Genomic DNA, 19,733 nt, shown 5'->3' with positions numbered 1-19,733 from the left:
CCTGCCATGTATTTACTTTGTTACTTATTTGGTCTCCCGTAAAAACGCGGTTTTTCTAGATGAATATTTTTCCGGCGACAAGTATGTTAAATGTTTCGATTTCTTTTTCGATCGTCAGATGAATTGGTGGGACATTAGCTATGATGTTTAAGGCCGGATTGGATACTGTTTTAAATGGTTTTGTAATTTTAAGGAGGCTTGTTCTTTGAATGCTTCTTAGTTTTTTTCTTATTAGTACCTGTTTTTTATACCAAATTGGAGCGGCATAAACTATGATTCTTTCTATAGACGGTATTCATTCAAAAGTTTAGCGGGCGATTTTCTTCGCTTGGCCACACTGAAAGCCGCCATGTCTGTGGCCACTGTGCTAGCGCATGCGCTGTGCGCCCACATCTCGAGAAAAAAAAACACCGGTGTCCCGTTTGTCGTCTGCCGCGTTTCAACCCAATTATCGGTAGTGGCGTCAAGAGATATATTATTAATCGCACTCACATTACGTGGTGGCGCTCTACCTGCCATCGATAACTTCGCATCACCGGAGGATGAAACCGCGGCAGCAAACGGCCGGAACGGCGCGCAAAAGTCCGACACTGCTGTTGGCTGCCGCCGTGAATGCCGACGCAAGTGCACCCGCACCGTATCCACGACTTTGTCTGGTAAGTTCCCTCTAATACATAGTTGATTACAAAAACCGAATAATTTCTTTGGAGAGCTGTTTCACGCGTACGCCGATTTAGCGATGGTAGCGAATGTGAGGCCGCTTCCCGAGCCGTGCTGTAACCCGAGTGCTGACGGATCGCAAGCGCCCTTTGAACAAATCCCTCGAGTTTGGCTTCCGTACGGCAACATTTTCTGCATATGCCTTCGGGCGATCGCTTTTCCGCGAGCATACGCGTGACTTATCGCGACGCAGTCGCACGCATACGTGGGCTCTAACGTTTTTATCGCTCTACCTACTCGTGCACGCCCCCGTGTGCCAACGTGTTTTCAAATAAATTGGAATGAAACTTAGGCAGGCAGCAATGCGCCACCATCAGCTTCGCAGTCACCAGTCGCGGTCGCACGCTGGATGCCTTGTCGGTTGTTCGTACGAGGGATAAAAACGGGCGCGCTCTTGTTTTTTATTTAAATCGCGGCAATCACTGACACTGACATCACTGAGATTTTCTTCAGACTCCAGTTCCAGAGAAAATCTGCTGTTGCAGTGACCAACCCGTTCCGCTGGTGCCGTGTAGATTCAATGCGCAAGTCTTGACGCAGAAAAATTACTGGGACCCAGATTTCGGAAGTGTAGTGGACGCGCATTTCACGGCGCGCTGAAGGTGCGTTTCTCACGCTCGCTCGGGCGGCGGTTCGCGTTACCGGACCCGCCGGATGTGTGACGCGTGAGCTATCGTGTTCCACGCCTGCGCCGCCGCGCCATCGGGGACCGGGGGGGTTTATTTCTCTTCGCTTAATAAGGCACTTGAGTTCCAGCAACCGGTCGGTGTGGTCGCTTTCATCGTCGCTCGTCAGCCGACGAAACATGGTGTCAGAAGTGGGATAAAGTTAGCGACACATCGGTCAATTATTAATAGCAATCAGTCTAAGGTGCGTAGCCTGCAAAACACGCTATGGCGGATGGAGATCCTTCTATCCAGTTCAGCGGCACCGGGCTTCAACCGCCACCGAAATTCGATTTTGGGAACCCAAGCTCTTGGAAAGAATGGGTCTACCAGTTCGACGACTATTGTTATGCATCTGGGCTCTACCAAGCGCCGGGAGAAGTACGGGTCAGAACGCTTCTTTACGACATGGGCTCCCAAGACGCCTGCCGCGTTCTCGACACTCTAGCATTGTCCAGCGAAGACTGGAGCTCGCTAGAAGAAGTTCACCGATCACTTCATCCACCCGGTCAACGAGGTCTACGAAAGTGTCCGCTTCCACCATCGAACCCAGGGCGAAGGCGAGACCGTAGACGAGTTCTACACTGCGCTGCGTACACTTGTCAAAAAGTGCAACTACGCCTCAGCGGAAGTGGAAGAACGACTTGTTCGAGACAGGTTCGTCGTGGGTCTCCGGGACTCTAACCTTGTGGACAAACTGTGCCGAACACAAAAGCTTACCCTTGAAGAAGCAAGACTACAGGCTCGCATCAACGAAGATGCTGTGAAAGCCCGTGCAGCAGTGTTCCAAAAAGAGCCGAATCCTGCTCACGTTGTGGCCGAGGCCAAAGTTCAAAAGCGCTTCCAAAAGCCGCGACATGGCTCGAATTCTCAAGGGAGCTCCGGCAAGCGTGTTACGAAGTCCAACACAAGCGACGCTACCACGAGCTGCAGATACTGCGGTCGACCAACGCATCCTCGAGCAGATTGCCCAGCTAGGCAAGCCAAGTGCAAAGGGTGCAATCGGATTGGACACTTCGAAGCAGTCTGCGAAAAGAAAAGCAAGAAGAACATGGGAGCTCTCACACTGCACTCCGTAGCAGCCATCACCAGAGCCAAGTTCGTAAAAGTGGCCGTCAACGGGCTACGCTAACTTCAAGGTCGACTCGGGTGCGGAGGTGACAGTGGTACCGGACTCGTTTCCAGGCATACCGAAACGGCTGCAAAAGCCAGAAGGTGAGCTTACGGGTCCAGGAAATTACTCCCTCGCCGTTCTCGGAACATTCCAAGCGAAACTGAGCTGGAAAGGCAGGTCTACAGTGCAAACAGTGTATGTTGTGCCTTCGCAAGACCCGCCGCTTCTTGGATTCGCTGCGATACAGGCTCTCGGAGTTATACAGTTCGTGGACAGTGTAACGAATTCTACCGTCACTTTGAAGGACAGTCTCTTCGATGGCTTGGGCGAGCTGCAAGACGAAGACGTGATACGTCTCCAACCAGGCGCCAAACCGTTCTCACTCAGCGTGCCGAGAAGAGTACCGATTCCGCTTCACAAACCAGTTCGAGAGGAGCTCACCAAGCTCGAATCCCAGGGAGTCATCCAACGGGTGGACCGTCCCACACCATGGTGTTCCGGTATGGTGGCTGTTCCAAAAGCAGGAGGAGGCTACCGAATATGCGTTGACCTGACCCGACTCAACGAAGTCGTGCTTCGGGAGCGTCACATACTACCCTCAGTCGAGAACATCCAGGGACGCCTCGGATCAGCAAAGGTATTCTCTAAGCTCGATGCTACCGCTAGCTTTCACCAGGTGAAGCTTTCAGAAAAAAGTCAAGAACTCACTACGTTCATAACACCAATGGGAAGATTCTGTTTCCAAAGGCTACCTTTTGGAATCTGCTCAGCGCCAGAATATTTTGAGCGACAGATGAGCAGAATTCTGGAAGGCCTCGAAGGAGTTGTGAGCATGATTGACGACATTCTTGTCTTCGGAGCACCGCAGCAAGAGCATGACCAACGTCTCAAGCAGGTGTTATAGCGCTTGGAAGAAGCGGGAATCAAGCTGAACCGCAAGAAATGCACGTTCTCTGCAAACCAAGTCAAGTTTCTTGTAGTCGTGGTTAGCGCACAAGGAATCAGTCCCGATCCAGAAAAGGTCGAGGCCTTGGCCAAGCTACCAACCCCATCGGATGTCAGCGGTGTCCGAAGACTGCTGGGAATGGTGAACCATGTGGGCCGCTTCATTCCTCATCTTTCCGACATCACAGCACCGATCAGGGCATTGCTTCAAAAGAGAAACTCATGGCTTTGGGGACCGTGCCAGCAAGCTGCTTTCGAAAAGCTCAAAAGCTTGCTCAGTTCAGAGGTCTGCATGGCTAAATATGACCCATCGTACCCCACGGTTGTGTCAGCTGACGCAAGCTCATACGGTCTCGGAGCTTCAAGGTTAACCATCGGGAGAACGACGAGCGGTTGCTTACGCCTCACGATCCCTAACGGACACTGAAAGCCGCTACAGGCAAACAGAAAAAGAAGCTTCGGCTGTGACGTGGGCTGTCAAGAGGTTCGACCAGTTTCTGAGGGGCATCGCATTTCAAGTCGAAACGGATCATCGTCCTTTAGTCACGCTCCTGGGATCAGCAGAACTCGACATGATTCCTCCCAGAATCCAGCGCTTGCGAATCCGTCTTATGCGCTATCAGTTCACTGTTCTCTACGTCCCTGGCAAGCTGATTGCCACGGCAGACACGCTGTCAAGGGCTCCTATTCAGGAACACGATCCTGAGCGAAGTCAATGGCAGACAGACTCCATCGAGTTATTCATCGGGGAAGTCGTTACAGCAGCTGCCAACCTCATGTCCTCCCGCATCGATGCCTTACGCAAGCACCAAGCGGAAGACGGCATCTGTTCTGGGCTACTCCGCTTCTGTGAGAAAGGATGGCCAAAAAACGTCTCAAAGGTTACAGTTCATCTAAGGGAGTACTGGAAGGAAAGAGGCAACATCACAGTGTGTGATGGCTTCTTGCTCAAAGATCGCCGCATCATTATTCCAAGCCTGATGCGCCGTGAGGTACTTCAGCAAATCCACGAAGACCACCAGGGCATTGGACGGTGCAAGGCAAGGGCAAGGGACGCAGTATGGTGGCCTACCCTTAACAGCGAAATTGAGCAGCTCGTAACATCGTGTGAGAAATGCGCTCAGACGAGAGTTCAGCGTTCAGAGCCACTAATCGCAACACCGACTCCAAATCGGCCATGGCAGCGTGTAGGCGCCGACTTGTTTGAACTTGATGGAACTCACTACATAATCGTGGTGGACTACTACTCTCGTTTTCCGGAAGTAATCAGCTTGTCGTCGACCACCTCCACAGGTGTCATTGCTGCTGTCAAGAGCACGTTCGCGCGACATGGAATACCTGATGTGTTCGTGTCCGACAACGGCCCGCAATTTTCGTCACGGGTGTTCGCCGAGTTCGCGCAGACCTACGGATTTCATCACATCACGAGCAGCCCAGGCTACCCACAGTCAAACGGCGAGGCAGAACACATGGTGCAGACCATGAAGGATCTTTTCACAAAACCAAGGACCCACACATGGCGCTTCTGGTGTACCGCGACACGCCAGGAGCGAGCGGATACAGCCCGTCGCAGCTCCTAATGGGCCGACGTCTGCAAACGACAGTGCCGAAGATGCCAGACACCCTGCAACCGGAGTGGCCACCACACGACGAAGTTGCAGCTAAGGATAAAGCTAACCGAACAAAACAAAGTCAAGACTTCAACCGTCGTAACGCCGCCCACCAACTCCGCCCACTCGCTGACGGGGAGGATGTGTGGGTGCAGGATATGTCATGCGCAGCAAAGGTGCTCAGCCCAGCAAGAAGACCACGCTCATATGTGGTGGAAACACCGACAGGCATCATTCAGCGCAACCGTCGGCATTTGGTGCCGTTCAACGGTGCAGGCATGCCTGATGGCCTTGTGTCTGACAGTTATTCAAGCACAGACGAAACACCAGCAGTGACGGTTGAAAGCTCCGCGGATCAAACCCGCCGGATGTGTGACGCGTGAGCTATCGTGTTCCACGCCTGCGCCGCCGCACCATCGGGGACCGGGGGGGTTTATTTCTCTTCGCTTAATAAAGGCACTTGAGTTCCAGCAACCGGTCGGTATGGTCGCTTTCATCGTCACTCATCAGCCGACGAGACAGGAAGTACCTTAATTCGAGGAATGAAAAAAAATTGGGTGTTTTAATTAGTGAACAAAGTGGAGTTACGCTAGTTCCATCTTTGGCTCGTTCCTTTTAACTGCGCTATTTTTACTGTGCACCTTAAAACACCCGGTTATTCCTCCCTCCCCCTCTGTGGTTTTACTACATAGCTGCATTTATTACATGGAATGGCGAGTTGATTTTTAAGCATTGCCTTGGGCACACATGGTATCTAGCAGGTTGTTTTATGTACCATTCTTTTTTTAAGCAACCAACCTTCCCATCCGGCAAGCAGACTATTCATATGCTTGCAGGCTCTGTTCTCACCATCCTTGCGTCTGCACATATGTATATTTGTTAAACGTTGCCTGCATACTTTTCTAGTCCAGACTTCATATTTGAAAAGCGGCAACTGGCCACAGTTGCCGCTTTTCTAATGGAGGCGAAAAGCAGAAATGCCCATGTTCGAGATTTTGGCACACGTTAAAACATCCCCAAGTGGTCAAAATTAACCTTAGTCCCTCACTACGGTGTGCCCCATCGCCTGTGTAGTGTCAGTGTGTTAAACCTCATAGTCAATCAAAGTGTTCGTACAAACCTTCTACAAAGCAAGTACAAGCCGTTTTCAACTTTATGTGGTCACTGGTGAACTGACTGTTGTAAAACTGTGCATCGCAGCATGTTTAAGTTCACATGTTACTACTCACTCTTGCAGGTCTGAAGCATGAGATCAACCACTGGCTCTCAACAGCCACTCCCCCAGTCCGGCGAAGTCAACAAAAAGCCATCCAGCCACCACTAGGCACACAAGGCTGCAGAAAAAACTTGGCATAGCGTATGCATGTTTCTGGCCTATTTTTGCTTCTCTTAAGAAGGTAAAGTTTATGCAGCCTGTGTTGCTTTTCAGTTTCAGTTGTACAACTTTTTTTTTATGTTGATTATGCATTTTCGTGTTGAAACGTATAAAAATGTGCAGTGCCAAAGGGACACTGCACCTCCAAGGCAAACTTCATTTTAGATTTTTTTATCCTTCACCTTCGTAAATGCTGGCATCATTACAGGAGTACTTGTCGAACATTTTCATGTGTGGGTGTTTGCGTCTGTCCCGAATGCAAGATGGTGTGCCACGGTCTCTTAAAGGGGCTGGACCTACCCCACTTCTGATAGTGATGAAAAGCATGTCATAGTCTTCACATAAGCCATATTATGGCCAATTCTTTAAATACGTGTGAACATCCACTGCCTGCCTACTCTTTACGTCCCAACTTTCAGCCTCTCATCAGTGCTAGTAAACATGCTACGCGAGGCTGACCCCTTTGCTAAGCTGCACAGAAAAAAGGTCAACCCAACAGCCCAGCCAATTATCAGCAGCTGACAATCCTTGTGAATCCTCAGGTGCTGTCAAGTGCACAAATAACTCCGCCATGTGCTCACCTTTGTGAGAGAGAAACGAGCCAAGAATGCCCCAGCAACACATCAGTGATGGCCTCCCAGATGGCCGATAGGATTCTCCAGGTACAGCGCGGAGGGGTTTTGAACCCCCTACCCCAAACATTTTACTATGCTGCACATAAGCAAGTGCTAGCATTCATTTTGGCAAGGCTCCTTCCATTCTCCCATACCTCCATACACCCCCAACCCCTAAAAGTATTTCTGGCTGTACGAACAGTTTATGGACTGTGAAGAATGAGCACCCTGGAAAGAACTAAAGGAGGTGTTTCAGGTGTGCATTTGGAGGTTGTCAGGTGACACACTGTTGAGTCGAGTTGATACGTGCAGCATACCACGGTAGCAATGCACCAAGCATGTGTGGTCCTGCATTCAAGGCCAGTGCACTGCAGGCGTATTAGTAACTGCACTTGCATTGGGTCAAATTAAACTACGCAGCTGTTGAGAAAAACAATGGGGTGTACTCACGGGAGCAAAACTCTAGATTGATGCAAGCAGCAGCTGAAAGGCATTACATGCTGCCACGTGAATAAGTGCCTCCTGCCAAGAAGACACTGGCTGTACGGCCTAGTTTAACAGTACGATGTTCATTTCGTGCTTGTTGCTTTGGCTACATGTGGCTTCGGCCTTGTTGAAGCGTTTTAGCGATTAGCGGTCAGTAATGCATTGAACGTTTTTTTCTTGGCCTCTGATTGGGAGCTTAAGCACGCGACAGGCTTCATTAAAATCAAGTCCTAGCACTTCGGGATTTACACTCTATGCACAGATTGTGACTATTCGTGAAGGACGAGGACAATAGAAAGGAGCAGTAAAAAATTCTTTAGGGCCTCGTCTGGGGAGAGTGACCATTTGGGCTCCTTTCCTTGGTTGCAGCAAAGCCAAGGGAATGCGAGCTGTGGACCGGCGACCAAGGACAACTCCACCCGGAGCTGGGATTGTGTGCGCTGGACGTTGCGTCGTCGGCTGTCGAGCACTGAGGGCCAAAACAATCGAGAACTGGCGGCCATATCCATGCCAACAGAATCAACCTAAACAACAAGGTGAGCTGGGCAGCTACGGTCTCCCACGGCAAACACACTCAGAGACACATGGTCCCCCAGAGTCAATACACTCACGGCAGACATTCCGATTCATGCTCAGAAATTAACAAAATCTATCACATGCTTGAGTCCATTATCGGTGGAAAAAAAAAGTTCTAAAAGCAGCCGTAACTGAACTTAAGGGAGTCGACACCACTGTGAACCCCGCCTCTTCCAAAACGTCAGACCAGCATCTCAGGCCATCGTTGACTCCAGCCACAGCAGGTTACCGACCTTGGGGTCCTCAGAAATTGGGTCCGCAGATGCAATGGACAATTCTCCATCTGGCTCTACTCAGTTAAAACACTGGGACAAGAAAATTGGCCTTGGCAAACCCCCCTTGCTTCGGGGTCGGATGATTAGTACGTTACGGAAGGTGTGCTTCAAAATTTTGGAGAACAGATCATGGAAACTCTCGTGCGACATTCAAAGCCATGTTAGTGCAATTTGAGGATAAGATTGGTGCTGAAATCACCGGTCTAAAACATTTGCATCACCGGTTCTTTGAGGACGCTGCGTGAAGGGGAATAGGCCCCATAAAATCGACTGCACGTGCATCTGGCCTCCGTCAGCGGACAGTTCCAAAGTGCTCACCAATCGTCTAAAGGCACATTCCCACTGGCGACTTGGCACATTGCGTGACGTCGCAAGTGATGAGCCAGGCATCGCTTTTTCTCGCTTTGCGAGGGAGGACAAGATCGCTCTAGGACTGAATCCCCTCGTTGCGCCTCGGCAATGCAAAACCGGATTGCCAATCATGGCTAAGGAGTCAGCTGACGTAGCTGCAAAGGAAAGATTTGTTTACATCCAGCAATGCAAACAATGGTGAGCCGCTGCTGCCGCACAGGGCTGACTGTGCCTGTCGGGTCAGGGGTCAGGCCGGCAAGGAATTTTTCATGTGCTTCAGTTCTTAGGTCAGTGACTTCAGGGTATGTGTGTACTAATCAACAAACAGTGTAGAACTCATCAGTGTGGAAAGTCTTTTCAAATGGCAAACACGGTGTAGAACTTGGAGCGTTCGGAGGCGTCAAAACTTCTGCGTCTGTGAAAAGAAGTGAAATTTGCCGGCCGGGATGCGAGTATTGTTGCATCGAATTAATTACTAAATGCAAAACATGGCTGACCGGCACGTTTCTCCTAAACGTATGGAGCCCTTCTCGCAACACCTCCAAATTGACCAAGCTTTTTTAGAAAACTCTTGAAATTTTCCATTTCGACACATTACTCATTGTCGGTGATTTTAATGCACATCACACTAAGTGGGGATTGCAAGCATGACACCATTAAAAAGCGAAAACCTTTGGCTTGATGCCCAACAAGAAGGCCTCACCCTTACCACTGACCATACGCATCCCACTTGCACCGGAAGTAGTGTGAGCAGTGATGAGCAGCAGTGTGAGCAGCCTTGCCTCACTTTTACAGAACACACGTAAAGGAAGACCACTTTACGCAACACATAAGAGAATCTCGGCAGCGACCACCCGGCAACATCAAACGAAGGTCTGGTAGGCCCGCTTATCCTCATTTACTGAGATGCATTTCAAGGGCTCTGAGTGGTGCAGCGGGATTCCTCACACTCGGTGATTGGTCCACATATCTGAGAAATAACTAACATCAAGGCAAAGGCGGATCAACTGGGCCGAGATGCTGAGCAGGCAACTAATTATACATTTGAAGCAGGGGACCGATGCCAGGTTGACTTGCAGCTTCCCCACATGTGGGAGGCCAAGAGTGGTTTGCAACAGCAACTCCGCAAGAACAAAGTCAGTTGCAACGTGTTTTGTCGCCTGGATTGGCTTGACCAACACATTGAAGAATACTCAGTTATTGCGACAAAATTGGCATGCAGCTTGCGATTGCACCGTGAGAAGCAACTACCCAAGACATGAAACGTCGTCTGATGCTTAATCGATCTCGGTAAGAGCCAAGCCATACATTGATGCAACCTAATGGGGAATTCCATTGAGAGAACAGGAGCAGTGGCATCGTGCAGTGAGGAGTAGGTGACAGAACACTTGGGGGCACGCGGGAGCAGGGCCACTGCACCTGCCATGAGTGCGGCACGCACCCGGAGAGCAAACCCGCCGCGGTGGCTCAGTGGCTAAGGCGTTGCGCTGCTGAGCACGAGGTCGCGGGTTCGATTCCCGGCCGCGGCGGCCGCTTTTCTGATGGAGGCGAAAAGCAAAAACGCCCGTGTGTACGAGATATCGGCGCACGTTAAAGATCCCGAGGTGGTCAAAATTAATCCGGAGCCCTCCACTACGGCGCGCCTCATCGCCTGCGTTGCGTCGGCGCGTTAAACCCCCACAATCAATCAAATCAAACACCCGGAGAGCAGGTGGGAGAGGAAAAACGACGAGGGGAAAACACAGTCCCGACCGGCTGTATGGGCATACATGATAGCATTTATCAGGTTAAATAAGGGCGATCCGGCTACATTACTTGCAGTAGCAGCAATATGAGGCCTGTCTGCAAGATTGGCGAGTGAGGAACAGGCGGTATCACTACGAGGGCGTCTCAAATACGACAAAAACCAGTAACAGAGGCTATTTTGCTCATATGCACCATCTCTCGGGGTGAAGTAGAGGTTAAACTGCCGGCTACTTGTTCTTGTAGTCGTTCGTGCGAATCTCCCCAGTGCCGTTCGTTTTTTTTTTCTCTCTCTCTCTCTTCAGCCTTTAGCGTTTTTGAGAACTGAGAACGAATATTTCAGTAGAAGAAACACCCCCGCCCCACGCAGAATCGTTAAATGGTGTACAACCAAAGTGGGAAGCTCCTTCACTGGGTCTGTTTACTGAACAGCACCGTTGATTCTGGGCATGGAGTTCAGTGAGAGTAAAGCCCCTCCTATGGGCAGGGCGGCGGCGGAGGGGCTTTAATTTAGAGCAGCCCAGCGGCAGCGCGGCGGCGCGCGTCATGTCGTCGCTCCATGTACCGTAATTACCCGATTCTAACGCGCGCATGGGCGTCCGGAAGGGGGGGCAAGGGGGGGCAACTGCCCCTCCCTGGAGATTCGGATATTTGTATGCACTACAAAAAAGCTGCACAGCTTGGTTGGCCCATAATTAAAATACCTTTGCCCTGAAGGACGGAAGAGAGGAGAGAACGACACCAACATTCCCTCCTTTGTCCCATCCTTTAGCGCAGAGTTTTTTTAATTATGTACGTGAAGAAACTAACCCAACAACGCTACTCAAATGATTAGCACACTCAGGTCCTGCGTATGCGTATGGAACGCCCTTCAGGACTGCGGTCAACATTGCACTTTAGACACTGACTAACATTGCCGGTCATATGATGGCAGTAGGGTGGCAGTAGCCACCCTAATGGCAGTGAAACAGACTGTCTGTGCTGGCTATTGATGATAGCGAACAATTCTGAAAGGTTTGACGTTCCTTTTTGTTGTTTTTTTCTAAACTCTAGATTTATGCAGTCTTACCTCAAGAACTTCAGTTTTGGGACAAATTTGCAGCTATATTTAGCTTAAAATCTTCACTGCTACACTTAGTAGGGAGAGTGTAACATCCTCCCGTGCCGTCCCATCACCTTGTACACCCTTTTCTTCTAAATTGCGAAATGTCGGCACCACCCAAGCCCCGAAACAAAACCTATAAATCAGCCCCTCAAAACGCTTGTATGCCTGTACTGCATTGAAAGTCAGGGAGGCCAGTAGTACCTTTATTGTGTGAGCCATTTCAACAGACTTCATCACACATGTCACCTCGCAATTTGCCCAGAAAAACCCGAGGCGTCTGCAGCTGCTATTCAAGGAAGATTGACGGAGTGCAGTTGTGTGTATGTGAACGTATTGTGCTGTGTGCTGGTTTCAGTTGGCATGAGTCGAGAACCCTCACGCAGCGAGACTTGCAAGTGACAAAGTGGCAGTAACTTTTTGCATTTTCTTTATTAACTTTATTTCTTTTTTCGGTAATAAAATCCAATGTATATTCTCCAAGTCTGGTTCTAATTCGCTGTTTGTAATTTTTGTAACCAGAAATAACGCCTTTTTGGTGCTATCCAACCAACCCCCCCTTCCCCCCCCCCGCTGATGGATGCCCCCCCTTGCAAAAAGTTCTGCGGACGCCCGTGAACGCGCGCCCTTTTTCCGGAAAAATAGGCCGAAAAATCACATGCGCGTTAGTATCGGATTCGAAACCGAAACCGAAACAGCAGAAATTTCGTCCCACCCATCGCCATCACCATGTCAAGAAGGCGCTAAAGCTTTTAGCAGCGATTTTTCGGACGCAGGAACCATATGCGCCTAGACTTTTCTATCGGCGTTCACACAAATCGTCAAATTGTTCCACTTGCGCGCTTGATAACAGCAATGGCAGCAGCGGCTCTCACGCGTTCAAAACGAGCGGTCGGCTGAAGCGTGTGGCTCTGGAGAAGCTCGTGGGATAGGCGTGCGAGGCGTGGGCCACGATCCCATCGACCATGGTTGAATGTTCGTTCAGAAGTGTGGCATCGCGAAGGCTCTTGGTGGCACCGAGGACGAGATGTTCTGGTCAGCGGAAAGCGACGAGGAGTGAGATGAGCGAAATTACTTTGGGGAATAAATCGCCCATTTCTCCCGCATTCGTTTGTCTGGGTTATAAAGTTCCGTGCGCGTTACAAACGGAGGTGCAAGTTTTTTGGTTTTTTTTGTCAGAAAAATCGGGTGCGCGTTAGAATCGGGGGCGCGTTAGAATTGGATAAGAACGGTAGCTCAGAGATTTCCCGCCGCGCGAACTTTGTCGTGAAAGTTTGCTCCACGTATTCCAGCCTTTAGGCATCCCAGCAATCTCTGCGGAAAAGCATGTGTGAGCAAAGCCGGGCAAAGCACGTGTGGCGGTGTGAAGCATTCGCATGCTCGTAGGGCTCGCTGCCCATTCCACAAAGTTGCAAATGCACGATGGATACTGCCGCGCTCCCCGATACAAGGGAGCAAAACACACACACACACACACACACACACACACACACACACACACACACACACAAAGGGGAGGATATGACGTTAAAGGTCATGTGACTTCCTTCGTATCGTATTGTGCTCACTCCGACTTTTCAAGCGGGAGCAGATCGAACTGCTCCCAACTGCTCTCAGAGCACCGAAAGTGGTCTCGCACTACCACTGGATGACAGTGCTCCTACTTCTGTTCGACCACTGAAACACGCCTGCTCAGGAGAGAGCACTTGCAGAGTGCTTTTGAGTGCTCCTGCTCTCCCAATGGAATTCGCCATAAGCGTCATTCCCTATCAGTTTGGTAGCACGGACAAAGAACTACTGAAGGTTATTCAGGATCTTCATATTGCAAGCTATGCTGCCAAGGTACTGCCCCCCTACTCGAGCCGGAATAATGCCCTCCTCAACATTACTTCGGGCAAGGTACGCGGCTGCCATTACGGCCCTTTGCACAAAACAAAATGTGCTTTTAGGCAAAACGACATCAGGAACAAATGCTTGTAATCTAGGTTATGACTTTTTGGAAGCCCTCACTCATTAGCTCAATATGTGTTGGGAGAGAGGCCACATTCTGAAACAGTGGAAAAGAGCCAAAAATATTTTAATCCCTAAACCTGAAAAAAAAGCTTACGATTGAAATTCTCCAGCCATTATCTCTCATTCCATGCATGGGAAAGGTTCTTGAACATGGAGGAAAACTCTTTTTCTGCATACCATGATCAGTTTCCGACGTACACTTTCTACAAAGGTTAAGGCAGCATGAGCTTTAGCTAACAGCCAAACAAGGAGTCGCATTTTAAGCACATTGGACATTAACCTTCCTTGCAGCACGACTTTTCAAGTAGCTATTCCAACAACGCGGATATGGCCAGGGCGCAAGCTCTGCGCAAATGCTAAGCTAAATGTGAGGACGTGGTTTACAGGGACGCAGCCAACTATTTTCGTCTCGACGTAATATTAGTTGCTGTAGTCAATAACCAGGGAAACTCCATTGCCTCTGGCCCGCTTCATACCCCAGTGGTGTATGAAGCAGCAGCCATTGCACTGGCAATGGTGGCCTTCACAAAAATCAGAACAGTAAAAAAATTCAGGGAAGCTTGCGCTCACGTGCAAGACTTGATCATTGACGGACACAAAGTTGAGTTTTATTGTCGTGGTGCCGTGGTTGACGTCGGCGGGATGGCATTTCATTACCTTACGTTGAGCAACGCCAGAGTGAGCTCGTCGTTTTGGTCGACGTTTTCTTGTGCCGCCCTGTAAGCATGACTTATCGTCTCTAGCAGATGCTTTGCACGCCGAGCCTGTCGAAGCACACCGGCCTCTTCCTTTCCTCGGCCATGCCAACTTTCTGTGGCCTATCCACTATCCGCGACAAACTATGCACACGTATCAAGGCACGCGAGCATGAATGGTGTGCATTTTCGTAGTATTTTAAAAGCTGCGGACACCATACAGAAATGATTTGCTCAACAGCATCGCTGTTAATTAAAACCTCCTAGTCTGCAGTCCTAAATTTCTCCCGAGGGCAGATCTCCGAAGAGGTGTCCGTACCTCTAACTTTTGGCTTCGACCCCGAAAAACGAACCGGCAAGTTCTGGACCGCTAATTCTGGATCTAATCTGGACCGCTGCCCTCTTTGGCATGGCCAGGAGTGAATCCGCACACAACGCCGCTTGCGGCTTCACCGACCTAGCGCACGTCAATCTGGACGGTGGCTTCATCTCACTGTCAGGCAGGAACAGAGTAGTGTCCTACACGGATATCCCCAACCACTGTCAGCTGACCTGAGCCTGTATCCCTCCCAGGAATCTGTGGTTTGGAGACACCTCCAGACAAATTCGTGTCGGAGCTTAATTGTCTACAGCTACTGTTACCCAGGACAGGTAACAGTAGCTGTCCCCCCACCCCCCCTGCAGAGTGCCACAGGTGCCAGGAAGGAGCAGGCCTAGCACACATGCTATGTCAGCGTCCTCACACAGCCACACCAAGTTGCAGTGTTAATAGCAGTGGGAGACCGTACTGCACAGCTCCTACTCGGGGAGAGTAGAACAAGGGTAGGAGCAGTAAGCACCCTGGAACTATCATCACATCTGTCTCTGGCCCTCCAACACCTTTCACCATATGAATTGTTCCAATTTTTACTGCCCCATTTGCTCAATTCTTAGTTCCTACCCCATTTTAATAAAAGGTCTATTGAATGTTAAATACTCCAAATCTTTGTGCATCAACCATAAGTGCATCTATCGCAAGTGCAAGGGGCATGAATAAAAGGGGATGCTTAGAATAAAAAAAACTTACAATGTAGCAGTGAGTGTGAATTTTATCATGTTTTAGCTATGATGGGCATGTAAATTGCTTTTCAGTGATGCTGTGTGCCAGATACTAAGTTCCCTTCTATGTACACAATGACGAGTTTTTCCCAGCAGAGTCCTGGGTATCGCGTTTACAATAGTGAAAATTCACTATCTGCTACTTATTTTTTTTTGTCGGTCTTTAAGCAAAGCCTGCAAAGCTGTTAGTAGGCAACAGGTTAGTGGGCAACAACAGAAAAAGTTTATTCAGCACACAGTATGTCATTTGTGACGTCACTGCTTAAAATGATATTTGCATTTTCCTCGTGTTAAAAAAATCACACCAACTGGACAGTATCATACACAGAAAAGTGTTGAAACAGTTCAAAGAAATAGGGATTTAAAGGCATTATACAGACAGGTAATAGTTTTCTGGTAAATACACAAAGTAATGCCACACTCTTAAACTAAAACGATAATTGAGATTGATGTGATTTCTCTAACATAGCACGTTAATAACAACTGAACAAGACGACGAGCTGCAGGCTTACAAAATTGCTTCACCGATGCAGTTGTTGGAGTCAGAAAAGAAATCTGTAAATACAGGATGTGTTGAGTACAAATGACCATCAATACAAGACGTGCCCAGTAAGTGCAGTCTTCTGCTGAATGGCAAACACGCAAAAAAAATGACTTGATACACTTAATTTACAACTAAAAACAAACTGCAAAAAATGTGAGTATAAACAGATTGCAAAGTAAAACTGACAGGACTAAATTCCTTGGCAAGTTGCAGTATTTCAAAATGGTTTTACCAATGCTGCAAATATAACCCGCCGCGGTGTCTCAGTGGCTAAGGCGTTGCTCTGCAAAGCACGAGGTGCAGTCACTTTCATTTCCGAGGGTTGGGGTGGTCGGACCAGCGACAAGCGCCTTACCGAGTCTTGCGGCATCTTAAATAACCTTGTACCAGGTGACACAGTGTTGGCTGACAGAGGATTCACAATAGGTGATGCTGTTGGCATCCACTCAGCCAAGCTAGAAATGCCGGCTTTCACTAGGGGGAAATCGCAGTTATCGGCTTGGGACGTCCAAAAAACTCGAAAATTGGCTAATGTCCGCATTCATGTAGAACGGGTGATTGGGCTACTTAGAGGACGATACTGAATCCTGTCAAGCACTATTCCAATTGATCTTGTGACTGTGAAGCACAACGAGAGGCTCACCCAGCTAGACAAAATTGTATCGAATAGGCATTTTCCAGCAAGCCGTGTGCATCAGTTTGGCTGAGACAACAATGTCTAGCAGTTTCCCTTATTGTGTGGGAAATAGGTGGGTGAGGCACGCCGTAGTGGAAGGCTCCGGATTAATTTTGACCACCTGGGGCAAGAGGGGGGGATCTTTAACGTGCGCCGAAATCTCGCAGACACGGGCGTTTTTGCTTTTCGCCTCTGTCAGAAAAGTGGCTGGGAATCGAACCTGCAATGTCCTTGGGCCCAGCAGCACAACACCTTAGCCACAAAGAAGAGGATGGAATGGGAATGGCCGCAATGAAATGCCAATACTGGGCAACAGTGAAAAGAGCAGCAGGCATCCAATGCCACTGGTTAGAAGGCGAACATGACCATTAAGACAGCCAGGATGCAACGCATGGTTAGTGTGGTGTGTAACGGGTGTGCAAAAAATGTTGTGTGATGGGCATCTAAAATCGCCGCAAACCATGTGTATTTATTGGAAGTATGATTTAGGGACTACCCAGCAATGGGCATAACAGCACAATGCACAGGCTACTGTACCAGGTAGTGCAATTCCTGATGATTGACTTATTGATGCAATTTTTTGTTTCGCTGTAGTATCTAAATGCACAGATGTTTTGGTTTTCATTGTGTGATTTGCAGTTATATTCTGTCATGAAGATTTTAGCCCTGGTCATCTGTATGAATGCACTCTTCTGTTCAAACAGAACATTATGAGGATTTTGCTCCTGTAGACATGAAAAGCTGTTTCCTGGACTGTTGACCGACGATTTACCTAATTTCTTGGCGGTGAAAGTTTTGATGTGCCGTAATGTGTAAAATAAGCCCTCCGAATTTTCCATAATGTGAAATGCTATTCCACGCAGTGAATGGCAGCACCCATTGCGAGCCTAAAGCAATGGGAGTCTAGATGAAGACATCAAGCCCAATTTTGAACTGTTACGCTCGTGATTTTGATTCCAATGGTTTAGGTAGGTTATTTTTTGTCAGTTGTTACACCACTGTCCATTTTATGCTGCTGCTGCTGCTCTAGTAAACATTCTTCAGCTTAGTTCTGTGTCTTCACAAAAAATACAGGGTGTTTGTAATGCTGCCCAATCTCAGTATTTCTTTCCCTTTTTTTCCAAGCTGACATTGATGATTGTCGTCGTAGTATGCAAGTTTTTAAGAGTTGTTAATGTTTTGTGCAAAAAAAATTGTGCATCTTAGTTAGTGACATGAGGGGTCTCAACTCACATCAGTGAGCAAGCAAGCCACAGTCAAGAAGTTCAGTCCCACGTGGGAAGGTTGCAATGCAAGAAAGGCAGGGGGAGGGGGGTGTAACAAATTGTCACCTAATGCTGCCGTTCAAACGAAACAAGTCCTTTCCCACACATTGTAAATATGCTTGGTCATTTCTGTATGGAATTTGGTGTCACCATTCGAGAAACATATCAGTACTGATCTCCAGGATGACTAAAATATAGGCACTGATATTTGTTTTACGGTGATCCTTTAATACATCAAAAGGTCAAAAAAAAAATCAAAAGGTCTGCAGGCCACATGTGGCCCGGGTGTTTCACACCCTTGCTTTAGATTAACTGTGCACAATAGGGCATGGCTATGTGTATCAATCGTAACACAAAGAATGGAAGGTTACAAGTGGAAGCACCCACACACAAAAACCGAATGGAATGGGAAAAATGTATTTCCGTGTTCTAGATGCGGAGTGTCTTATGCTCGGGGGTATGTCACTTGTTGACCGGTGGCGACCGTCCGCACACCATCTGTGCATGCGCTCCTCTCCTTCTTTCCAAACAGCTGCGTACTCTCCTCTCCTCTCCTACCGTCTGCGCGCGCCCCTCCTCCGTTCACTTCAGCTCTCTCGCACGCATGCGCGGCTCTTTCTTCATAGTCCTTCATTCACTCTCACCCTATAAATTCAAGGAAAGCGCATATATTCCGGGAAAATGTATGTCTCCAGTTCACTGACGTTGATTTCTATGTTGCAATTTTTTTTAATCCATCCCAGTGAAAGCATGTTGCCTGATTGATCCCCATAATGCATTTATTGTGTAATATTATTTTACAATAATTCTGCTTTCATGCTGTTTTCTTTATGAAGGCTGAACAAATCAGCCTAGGCTGTTTTGCCACAATTAAACTGTTTTGTTCTATATTTCGACACTGTTGATGTCCAGTGAAGCGTCATTTTTTTTTTACCTCCGCTCTGATATTTTGGCCTAATCAGTAATGAACGATCATCGCAATTGTTCATTATACCGTTATACCGTGTCCATTTGGTTTGTGTATAAATCTACATTATATTTCTGCTTATCTCTTCTGACTGCTCTTGTTTTACCGTTTTTTTATGTATTTTTTAACAAGAGGTCCCCCCGCAGTGGTAAACTATGGGACCTCTTTCTGTATTCTTTACCAATGTATGTACTGTATTATATGCAATCTTCCTAATAAACTTCAAACTTCAAAGTTCTCTCTCGTAGTCTCCTCTCCTACAGCTGTGAATATAAAGGGGAACTAGCAGAGCGCCCGTTCAGTGCTGCGCTTGCTTTGCTTGACTCCGAGCTTCTTCAGATGAAGTAGGATGGAATCAACAGTCCCGTCAACGGGTGCGCTGACGCAATTAAACATAACGGAAACGCAAACGGAACCCCCATGACACTCCGCATCCTACTCATGGTTCCCTTCGGGGAGATGGGTGTAATTTTTTTTTGCACCCCAGCAAGGCTCCTTGTCTCTGTTTAGCTCCAAGTAGTAGTGCAGAAGTGACAACAAAAGAAAATCGGCAGACTGCATCGGTGCTCCTGTGACCTACTGCAAACTATCACTAATATTTAACTGATGGGTAATTACATTGTGAACTGTTGGTTGGGTGGTGTTTTATTGATGTGTAATAAGATGTTTCTTGATAGACATGTTCTCATCATGCCATATTTAATAGTGTCCCAAGCTGCTGTTAGCAGTTACCCTAGGTGTAAGTAAGACAAGTTAACTTAAGCCTTGCTGCTGATGCCCGGAAACACCAATGTTAAGCTTTGGTGGTGCACAAAGAACATGGGTTGGTAAGCTAGTTGGTATTGCATAATGAAAAGTGGGTCTTACAAAGCAATATGAACACAGGCAGGACAAAGCAC

The 19,733-nt window shown here is 48.3% G+C and overlaps 1 long non-coding RNA gene across 1 annotated transcript; it reads left to right on the top strand.

The window, feature by feature from the left end:
* The first annotated feature begins 343 nt into the window (after window positions 1–343).
* LOC144162798 (uncharacterized) lies at window positions 344–12,307 on the top strand. The gene is made up of 3 exons (XR_013320769.1): window positions 344–656; window positions 6,292–6,411; window positions 7,899–12,307. It is a non-coding gene; the product is annotated as an uncharacterized LOC144162798 (long non-coding RNA).
* Window positions 12,308–19,733: the final 7,426 nt, after the last annotated feature.

Source organism: Haemaphysalis longicornis, unplaced genomic scaffold (assembly GCF_048455015.1).
Source record: "Haemaphysalis longicornis isolate Haplotype H1 unplaced genomic scaffold, Haemaphysalis longicornis Haplotype H1 scaffold_12, whole genome shotgun sequence".
NCBI lineage: Eukaryota > Metazoa > Arthropoda > Arachnida > Ixodida > Ixodidae > Haemaphysalis > Haemaphysalis longicornis.
This window is presented reverse-complemented; position numbering and strand designations above follow the sequence as displayed.